We start from the raw sequence: 9,909 nt of genomic DNA, 5'->3' as shown, positions 1-9,909 counted from the left end.
CATAACTAAAATAATTGGATCTAAGCAAAGGGAAATGTGCTGATTTTCACTGTGCAGACTCTACCTGACCTGGCTGGGCACTACAGACTCAATTGCTTCTGGAGCCACATTTTTGTCTATTCGAAGAAACCCATCACCACAGCACTGCTGTTTGTGAGAACAGCTCCATGGTGTTAGGGGCACCTGGAATATGGCTAGCCTGAACTGAGATGTGCTTCAGGCATAAAGTAGACATTGGATTTCTAAGACTTATGCTGAAAAAAAGAGTGTAAAATATCTTACTGATAATTTTTAATTGGTTGCATGTTGAATGAGAATACTTTGAATACATGAGGGTAAAGAAAATGTGTTACTGAAATTAATTTTACTTGTTTATTTTTTACTTTTATACTGTAGCTACTAGAAAAGTTACTGTTACATATCTGGCTTGCATCACATGTGTATGGACTATATATGTGTACTGACTATACATTAAATGTCTTTTTTTTTTTTATCATACAGGACATTTATTTGGCAACTTCTATTTTTAAGAGTATGTTGTGAATGTCTTTCCATGCCATTAAATAGCCTTCTGTGACAGTTTGTTTTTACTGCCCATTTAGGTTGTTTTTTTTTTTTTTTTTTTTGGTTTTGTTTTGTTTTTGCAAAAATACATTAAATGTCTTTAGGGGAGTGACAAAATGTTCTTAAATGATTATCTTATAGAAGCAAGAACTAAAAAAAAAAATACCCTGAAAAAAATGACTTTCAAAGGGATTCAGTATTGACTATGTGTTTCTGATTAGGTGACAGTGAGGTCACATGCCAGGGAGAAAGTTGCCTGAGAGTTCATGGGGGCACAGACAGAAAAGCAGGAGACCATCTGTTACATTCTAGGTAACAGACAATGATGGCTGGATTTACATGATGACTTAATTTGGATGGTAAAGAAATAATCATAAAGGTATGGATTCTTCCAAATATCTAGAGCCACACAGCCAGTAAGGGAGGATTATGTAGCTGACAAAGCAAATAGGTTTTCAGTGAATTATTTTCAGTTTTTATTGCCTAGTCAAACGAAGCTAATACTGGGAAAATTGTAGCCACTACCAGTATCAAAGGAATCATGAGTTATATAGAGTGGGAAGTTATGCAAAAATGAAGGCTGCAATCAGAAAAGTAAAGAAGTATAAATTACTTCAAAGAAGCAATAAAGGATCTTTCTAGTACCTACCAGGATTAATTTGTGAAGAGGAGAATGGGGTTATCTGTCTGGCCCATTGAGATTTTTAGTTAAGATTGAAATTTTCCATGTATTTTTACTATTCCAAGGAGATATGGGGTGATCATATCCCCCACAACAAATGGCCACATAGGGGTCAAATTAGCAATTAAGAGCACAGATTTTCACATACTGAAAGAGAATTTAAAATGAGGATTATTGATTCTTCATTAACGTGGGCTTCTTATTTGTTATAGAGTTTTTCTCTTCAACTTCCACAAAATAAAATGTTTTCATTTTTAAGTGTACAACTGGATGAGGTTTGAGAATATGGGCAGTCATGTACCACCACCCCAGTCAGGACGTAGAACAACTCTGGCACTCCAAAGAGTTCTTCGGGATCCTTTACAAGAATCCCTTAACCCCCTCTCCAGGCCATTGGTGATATAATTCATAACACTGGAGATCAGTTTTGCCTCTTCTAGAACTTCCTATAAATGAAATCATGTACTTCTTTGGTATCCAGTTTCTTTACTCAAGATAAATGCTTAGTATATATCAGTACCTAATGCCTTTTTGTTGTTGAGTAGCATTTGATTGTATGGATAAACACATTTTGTGTATCCTTTAATCTCCTGGTGGACATTTGGGTTGTTTCCAGTTTTTGATTATTATGAATAAAGCTGCTATAAATATTCACAGGCAGGTTTTGTGTGGACACAGGTTTTCAAATCAGTTGGGTGAGTATCTAGGAGTGAGACTGTTGATTGTATGGTAAGAGTATGTGTATTTTTGTAAGAAACTGACAAACTGCTTTCCAAAGTGGCTGCACCATTTTGAACTTCCAACAGCATGGATGAGAGTCCCTCTGTACACTTGCCAGTGTGAAGTGTCTGTTCAGATCTTTTGCCCACTTTTTAATTTGGCTGTTGTTTTCTTATTGTTGAATTTTAAAGAATTTTTGTGTATTTTGGATCCAAGTCCTTTATTATATATGTGTTTTGAGAACATTGTATCCCAAACTATGGCTTATGTTTTAACAGGAGGAGGGGTTTTAAATTTTAATAAATTCCAACTTACCAATATTTTTTTTCTTGGATTGGGCTTTTGATGTCATGTCTAAAAACTCATCACCTGCTATTGTTTGAATCTATCTCCCCCCACCCTCAAATTCATATGTTGAGTTCCTAACCCCCCAAATTATGGTATTAGGAGGTGAGGGCTTTGGTAGGTGTTTAGTAAGTCATAAGCATGGAGCCCTCATGAATGGGATTAGTGCCCTTATTAGAGAAGTTCCAATTTACAGCTTGGAAGAGGACCTTCCCCTGGCCATGCAGGCACCCTGATCCAAAAACTTCCAGCCTCCAGAACTATAAGCAATAAATTTTTGTTTACAAACTACCCAGTCTGTCATATTTTGTCATAGCAACCAAAATAAACTAAGATACCACCAAACCCATGCTCACCCATATTTTCCTTTATGATTTTAGAGGTATTCAGATTTTCTATGTCTTCTTGGGTAAGTTTCAGTATTTTGTGCTTTTTTTGGGAATTCATCCATTTTACCTAAATTATATAAATAGGTCATTATACAGTCATTCATAGACTTTCTTTATAATTCTTTTTTGAGTTGACAGTCATAGTCCCTCCTTCATTTAATTTTAGTAAATTAAGTTTTCTCTATTTTTCCTGGTTAGTCTAGTGAAAGATGTCAATTTTGTCGATGCTTTTGGAGAACCAACTTTTGGTTTTGTCGATCTCAATTGTTTTTCTATTCTCTTTCACTGATTTCACTCTAATCCCATTTTCCCCCCTTTCCTTTTTCTTATTTTGGATTTGGTTTGCTCTTTTTTTCCCCGTGTCTCAAGGTGGAATGTTAGGTTGTAGACTTGAGATCTTTTTTGACATTTAGTATATTTTTTTACTGCTATAAATTGCCCTCTAGGCAATGCTTTAGCTACATCCTCTACATTTTAGTATGCTGTGTCTTAATTTTAATTCATGTCAAAGTATTTAAAAAAATTTTAATGTTTATTTATTCTTGAGAGAGAGAGAGACAGAGAGAGAGAGACAGAGTACGAGCAGGGGAGGGGCAGAGAGAGAGGGAGACACAGAATCCAAAGCAGGTTCCAGGCTTCAAGTTGTCAGCACAGAGCCTGATGCGGGGCTCAAATCCATAAACCATGAGATCATGACCTGAGCCAAAGTCGGATGCTTAACTGACTGAATCACCCAGGCACTCCTCAAAGTATTTTTTAAATTTCCCATATGATTTCTTCTTGATCCATTGGTTACTTAGTGATATGTTGTTTAATTTCCACATATTTGTAAATTTTCTATTTTTTCTGTTGTTAATTCCTAATTTTACACAAGTGTAATCAGAGAATATACTTTGTCCAATTTCAATTCTTTTAAATTTATTGAGGCTTAGTTTATGGCCTAAATTACAATTTACCCTGGAGAATATTCCATGCACTCTTTAAAAGAATGTGTGTTCGTCTCTTGTAAGTTGGAATGTTAACAGATGTCTGTTGGGTCCAGTTTGTACATAGTGTTGTTTAAGTCTTTTGTGTCCTTGCTGATTACCTCCTGGCTCATTCTGTACATTATTGAAAATAGAGTATTGAAGTCCCCAACTATTATTGTAAAATTGTTTACTGCTACCTTCAATTCTATTAGCTTTTGCCTCATGAATTTTGGGACACTATTATTAGATGCATTTATGTTTATATTCTTATAACTTTTGATGGATTGCCCCCCTATCATTATATAATTTATCTCTTTATCTCTAGTAACATTTTTATTTAAAGTCTATTTTTTTTGATATTAGTATAGCCGTTCCAGATTACTTAAAGCTGCTGTTCACATGGTATATCTCTTTTCCATCCTTTTACTTTCAGCCTATTTGTATCTTTGAATCTACTGTGTGTCTTCTGTGAATTTATTATCTTACAGCTTCTGTTGAGGCTCTGGAAAAGAATCAGAGTTCATTCATGTTGTTGGTTAAATTCAGTTTCTTGCATATGTAGGACTGGGGTCCCAATTCCTCAACTGACTGTCATCCAGGGGCTGGTGTTTGCTTCTAGGTGCTACCCACATTCCTACTCATGCTTTCCATATGGCCCCTCCAGCAAAGGTGGGCTCAGTCCTTCACGCTTCAAGTCTCTCTGACTTCCCCTTCTACAGTATACCTCTGACTCCAGGGCCTGTGTGATTAGAGCAGGTCCACCTGGATAATCCAGGATAATCTTCTTATTTTCATGACTGTAATTACATCTGCAAAGTCCCTTTTGCCATGTGGCAAAATGTACTCACAGGTCTCTAGAATTAGAATCTGGACATTTTTGGAGGGTCATTCTGGCTACAATAATCCGCCATCTGGAACACAAAGACTCATTTCATGAGACATGTAGAAAACAAAAAGTAAAATGGCATACATAAACCCAACTATATATTTTTTTAAAAATTGTTTTAATGTTTATTATTGAGAGACAGAGGGACACAGTGTGAGCAGGGGAGGGGTAGAGAGAAGGGGAGACACAGAATCCGAAGCAGGCTCCAGGCTCCGAGCTGTCAGCACAGAGCCTGACGCGGGGCTTGAACCCACAAATAGTGAGATCATGACCTGAGCTGAAGTCAGTTGCCTAACCAACTGAGCCACCCAGGTGCCCCCATAAACCCAACTATATTAATAATAACATTAAATATGAATGAACTAAACAGTCCGATCACACTGGGTAAATAAAACAAAACAAGATCCAACTGTATGCTGTTTGTAGAAGGTCTCAGCCTTGTGAGACCTTTGGGCACAGGACTCAGCCAAGTCTAGGCAAACTTCTGACCTACCGAAGTTGCAAGATAATAAATTCACATTGTTTTAGGTTGTGTGCTAATTTGTTACAGCTGCATGAGAAGCCAGTATGCATATAATGAGGTGTTTGTTGTTATGTCAGGTGGATTAAGTGCATTAGAAGAGACTTAAAGCCAGTCAAGGATGGATGTTTGAGGTGGACTCCACAAAGAGAAACAGGAGCCATTTAGGGAAAGATGGGTCACATATGTAGAACTAAAGGTAGGCAATATGGAGAAGAGAATTTGCTGATCAACGTTGATGTTAAAAATTGTTGAAAGTGAAATGTTTTGTGTAGAATGTTACGCATGGGTGCCTGTGCCTTTTGCTCAGAGGGGAAGAATCTTAGAATGTCCTTTATTAATGAATGGTCTTTACCCCTTTTAAACATGAGGTTTATACTTTTGTTTAAGACACTGAGATCTTATTTATTGAATTGGAAAGGAGAGGGGATCAGCATATCAACAGAGATAGGATTTTTCTCATCCAATCCTGAATAGTGTAATAATTCAAATAGAAAATACAAATAGCATATGGGCTGGGTTAAACATTCTCTAGTAATAGGGCAATTTTTGCATTCATTAATTCTTGTTATTAAAGGATGGGAATTGAGTATGGGAAAACTGATGTCTCAAAAATTCTGACATGGATTGGAATTTCAATCCTTCACATTTCTCTGTTCCCCTAGTGTTGTTTGGGTCAGAGTGACGTTTTACAGCAGCAACTTATCAAAAATATTGCATCAATCTTCAATCATCTTTTTCTTTCTAGTGACTTATTCCACATACTCTTAAATCAAATGAAAATGTGAATCTTGACGTCCTTCTGATACAATTCTCCCAAGTAATAAAAAAGGTGAGAGATGGGGGGGCTCAGCTAGGGGATGAGAACTGCCATTATAAATCCAGCCAGCTGGGGTGGGGCGCTGTGATTAAATGCACAGCACCCAGGTGGGTCTCTCGGGATTGCCACTGTATGCAAGGCGAAGTGATTTCTCACCACTTCCCAACGTTTCTCCCCATAGATCATTGCGTTGATCTATCAATCTCACGAAGGTTAAAAGGGACAGCACTCAAAACCTGGCCTGGAGAGGTGGAATTTCAATAGGCTGTTATGTCATTGAGTTTAAGGCTTTTAAAAGGGAAAGGTTATAGTTATTTTAAGGTTGAAACCAAATGCCATTTAACCTTCTCTCCTCAATCTCCCCACAAGGCATTATAATTACAGTAGCTAATTCATCTGCCGGCTCCTCTTTTTCATTTCCCAGTTTCTACAAATGAATCTATAATTGGTCAACATAAATATAAGCCTTTGTTGTTGTTGTTGTTGTTCAGTGGTTCGCCTAGAATTAAATCCCTATTTGAAATGGAAATAACATGTCTTCATCTGCTTAAATGCCTTTTGGTTATTTCTGACCACATTAACATCACAAAAATGTCTGCACATAATCTATAGCAGATGTTCTCATGCCAGGAATCAATTACAAAGGCTACTAGGGAAAAAATTGTTTTCTGTTTTCTGTGCTTTTTTCAGACGAAAGGTTCTTCATTGGGAATAGCAGACCCTTATGGGCCGGAGTTGTTTGTTGGCTTTTAGCCTTTAATTAGAGGAGACTGTATTATGCTCTACAGTTGAAATAAACAATGGCTTCATTAATAAATATTACCTATATCCTCAAGACGGAGCATGTGTCTATACACTGTGTTTTGAGGTTTTCTGAGAGTCTGTCTTGCAAAATCATTCTCGCTCTACTGGCTTCTGGAAGTGCCACCATCACCTCCTTCTTTTTCCCCGGTTGGATGTGAACACTCGCAACTATGTTAATGCACGTAACTCTACTGCCACCTAGTCTTACTGCACATGGCGTTGAGGTGACCGAATTCGTCATATCATCTCTTAAAGCACTTTGTATAAGGGCGAGGCAGAAAAGCACAGGGCATTGACCAGTGGGTCAGGGAGCTTCTCTCTCTTGAAAGACTAAGCAGGGGAGGTAGGGCTGAAGACAAACCTCATGTATTTGATTATTTTTCTCGAGATTCGTCTTGCTTTGAAAATAAATGTTTTGCTTTCCTCTGTAATTTGCCCTTTCTTTTAAAACTAAATGTATGGAATGTTATGAATGAATGAATAAAACACCTTCACAGATACCAATTAATGAAGCTAAAGATGACCCTGAGAACATTTCTTCTTTTTTTTCTTGGCATGAAAGAAAGCTTTTCTTACAGTGAACCCCTCCCTCAACCAGTCATAACAAGTCAAGAAAGACAGAGATGGGATGTTACGGGAAACGTTCCCAAAGCTCAAGTTTGGGCTGAACCTTCTTTTCTCTCCCTCTATTTTTTATAGTCTGGTTTTATTCTCACCGATGGCAGTACCTATGGCAGTAACCTATTATAAATAGCAGACTCTTCTTTTTTTGTTAGGTTTTTATTTTTGTTAGTTTAATATTTATTCTTTTATTTTTTAGCACTTGACTGTGAATATTACAATGAAGGTATGTAACATTTATTTTACTTTATTTATTTATTTATTGGTGCTTGCTATTCTCTCTCTTTTTTTAGAAAATATAACTTATTGTCAAACCGGTTTCCATACAACACCCAGTGCCCATCCCAACAAGTGCCCTCCTCAATGCCCATCACTCACTTTCTCCTCTCCCCCACCCCTCATCAACCCTCAGTTTGTTCTCAGTACTTAAGAGTCTCTTATGGTTTGCCTCCCTCCCTCTCTGTAACTTTTTTTTCCCCTTCCCCTCCCCCATGATCTTCTGTTAAATTTCTCAGGATCCACATATGAGTGAAAACATACAATGTCTGTCATTCTTTGACTGACTTATATCACTTAGCATAATACCCTCCAGTTCCATCCAGACTCTTCTTCTTACTGTAAGCTGTATTTTTGGCTTCTTTTGCTTACTTGTGGCTCTTATAGACATCTTAATTTCCTTTTTTACAATACTGGGTATATGAGCCACGCAAGGCAAAAGTGCTATACATACAGCAGAGCATCTAGCTTTATTTCTGGACTATCGCTTGTAACTGGAACTAAATGGAGGCCCAATTTTCCTCAATTGGAATACAGAGGTAGGGCTTTCAACGTCTATATATCTAATTATAAAGAACCAAAAGCATGCCCTATTAGGATTTTTCAGTTAACTTTTTCTTTTTCTTTTGAAAGTTAGAGCTTTTTCCCCCTCCCTTAAGTTATATCCAGAGGATTGCCTGTTAATGATAAATATTTAAAATTTATAGCACTTACAAGGATTTAGATAAAGATTTGGAGCTATAAGCTTCTAAAATCTTTAAAAGCTATAAAAGTGAGATAAAGGTATAGAAATATAGAACTTAGACATGGCTATGGATGATTATGAAGGCTTTAAGAGGTATCACAGATACAAACTACCTTCTAAATCATTCAAAGATAAGTAACTCACTAATCTAAAAATAATATTGTAGATTTTTTTTTTTTTTTTTTGGAAATTGACATGTATGGGAAATTGGCTAGAATGATAATTATCATGTACTGGGGACAATTTCTTTTTCTTTCTCCCCTATTTTACCTTGAACCATAAAAAGGAGCTTTTTATGCTTCTCTGGGAAGCACTGAGGAGAAATCTTCAGTGTTTCATGTCTTCATCCCATCCCTGTCTTTTCCCCATGGGACCAGGACTGACTTAACTGCCTGACCTGGTTCACTATGGCAACTCACCCACCCACGGCAGGTGTTGTCCTGTCTTCCGGTGGCCTCTTGCAGGGAGGACCCACCATGCAGCACAGAGACACTTCCTGTGCCTCAGATGGGGAGCTTCCCTCCAGGGCCATACCCATAGCTGTTTTGGTCTTAGAGCTTCATCCTCCAATCCATCAATGCCACAAATAAGGCTGCCATTTTGTTCCCCAACTCTTGTACCAGTCTAATTGTTCCTGAACTTCAGAAAAGGTTATAACAGTCCAAATCCCAAGAAAAACTTTGGAATGATCTGACTAGTCTCTGTGGAAAGAGAGAGATTGGTGCACAGCCCAGTGTTACGTTGCCAGTGCAGATTCAAGGAAACCCGGGTGCTGAGTTCAGTGTCACCAGGCAAAGGGGATGGCCATTTCTCAGGGGCTGACTCATAATGATAACACGTACACAGAATAATGGCTAAAATGGGAGATGCCAGTTTACTTATTCTTGATGATAAATATTCCTGTAGAGACAACTGGCAGTCTTTTGGGTGGACTTACGCATCTTCTCTCCTTGGACAGACCTCTATCAGAGGCCACGTTAGAATCCACAGGCTTCCTGGTGAGGACAGAGGGAGAGTCTGCAGATCCCATTGGCGCCAGTCATCAAGTGATGCTCAGGAACTTTTCAATGAGTCAGGGGGAGCCCCGAGGTCCATCTTTCTGACTCTCCTGTTTCCATTACTTCATAGCGATAATTCTCTCTGATGGACACATCCTTGGTGTAGGTGTCAGTACTTCCCACTAGGCCAGTCAGGGCTTGGGGAGGAGGCTCGCTGTCTTTTTCCAGACACCGTGTAAATCTGCTCTGGCCCACTTGTCAAGGGGCAGCCAACTCAACAAGGGCTCCCGTTTACACCCTGGCACCAGATGTCTTTTGCACCTTGGTGAACATCAGCTTCTGCCATACTTGAGCTGCTAACAGATATCACTTGTGTCTCTTTGAAGGAGGACTGCCACATGTGTGGAACTCAAGATCTGCAGGATGGCAGGCAGGCTGGGGACCCAGGGAAGATTTGATGGCACAACTTGAGTCTGAAAGCCATTTGCTGGCAGAATTCCATCTTCCTTGGGGGGGAGGTCAGTCCTTTCCTTTTAAGGTCTTCCACTGATGGGATGAGGCCCACCCACAT

Source organism: Panthera onca, chromosome D3 (genome assembly GCF_046562875.1).
Source record: "Panthera onca isolate mPanOnc1 chromosome D3, mPanOnc1 haplotype 2, whole genome shotgun sequence".
Classification (NCBI taxonomy): Eukaryota; Metazoa; Chordata; class Mammalia; order Carnivora; family Felidae; genus Panthera; species Panthera onca.
The sequence above is the reverse complement of the archived record's forward strand: the minus strand, read 5'-3'. Positions refer to the sequence as shown.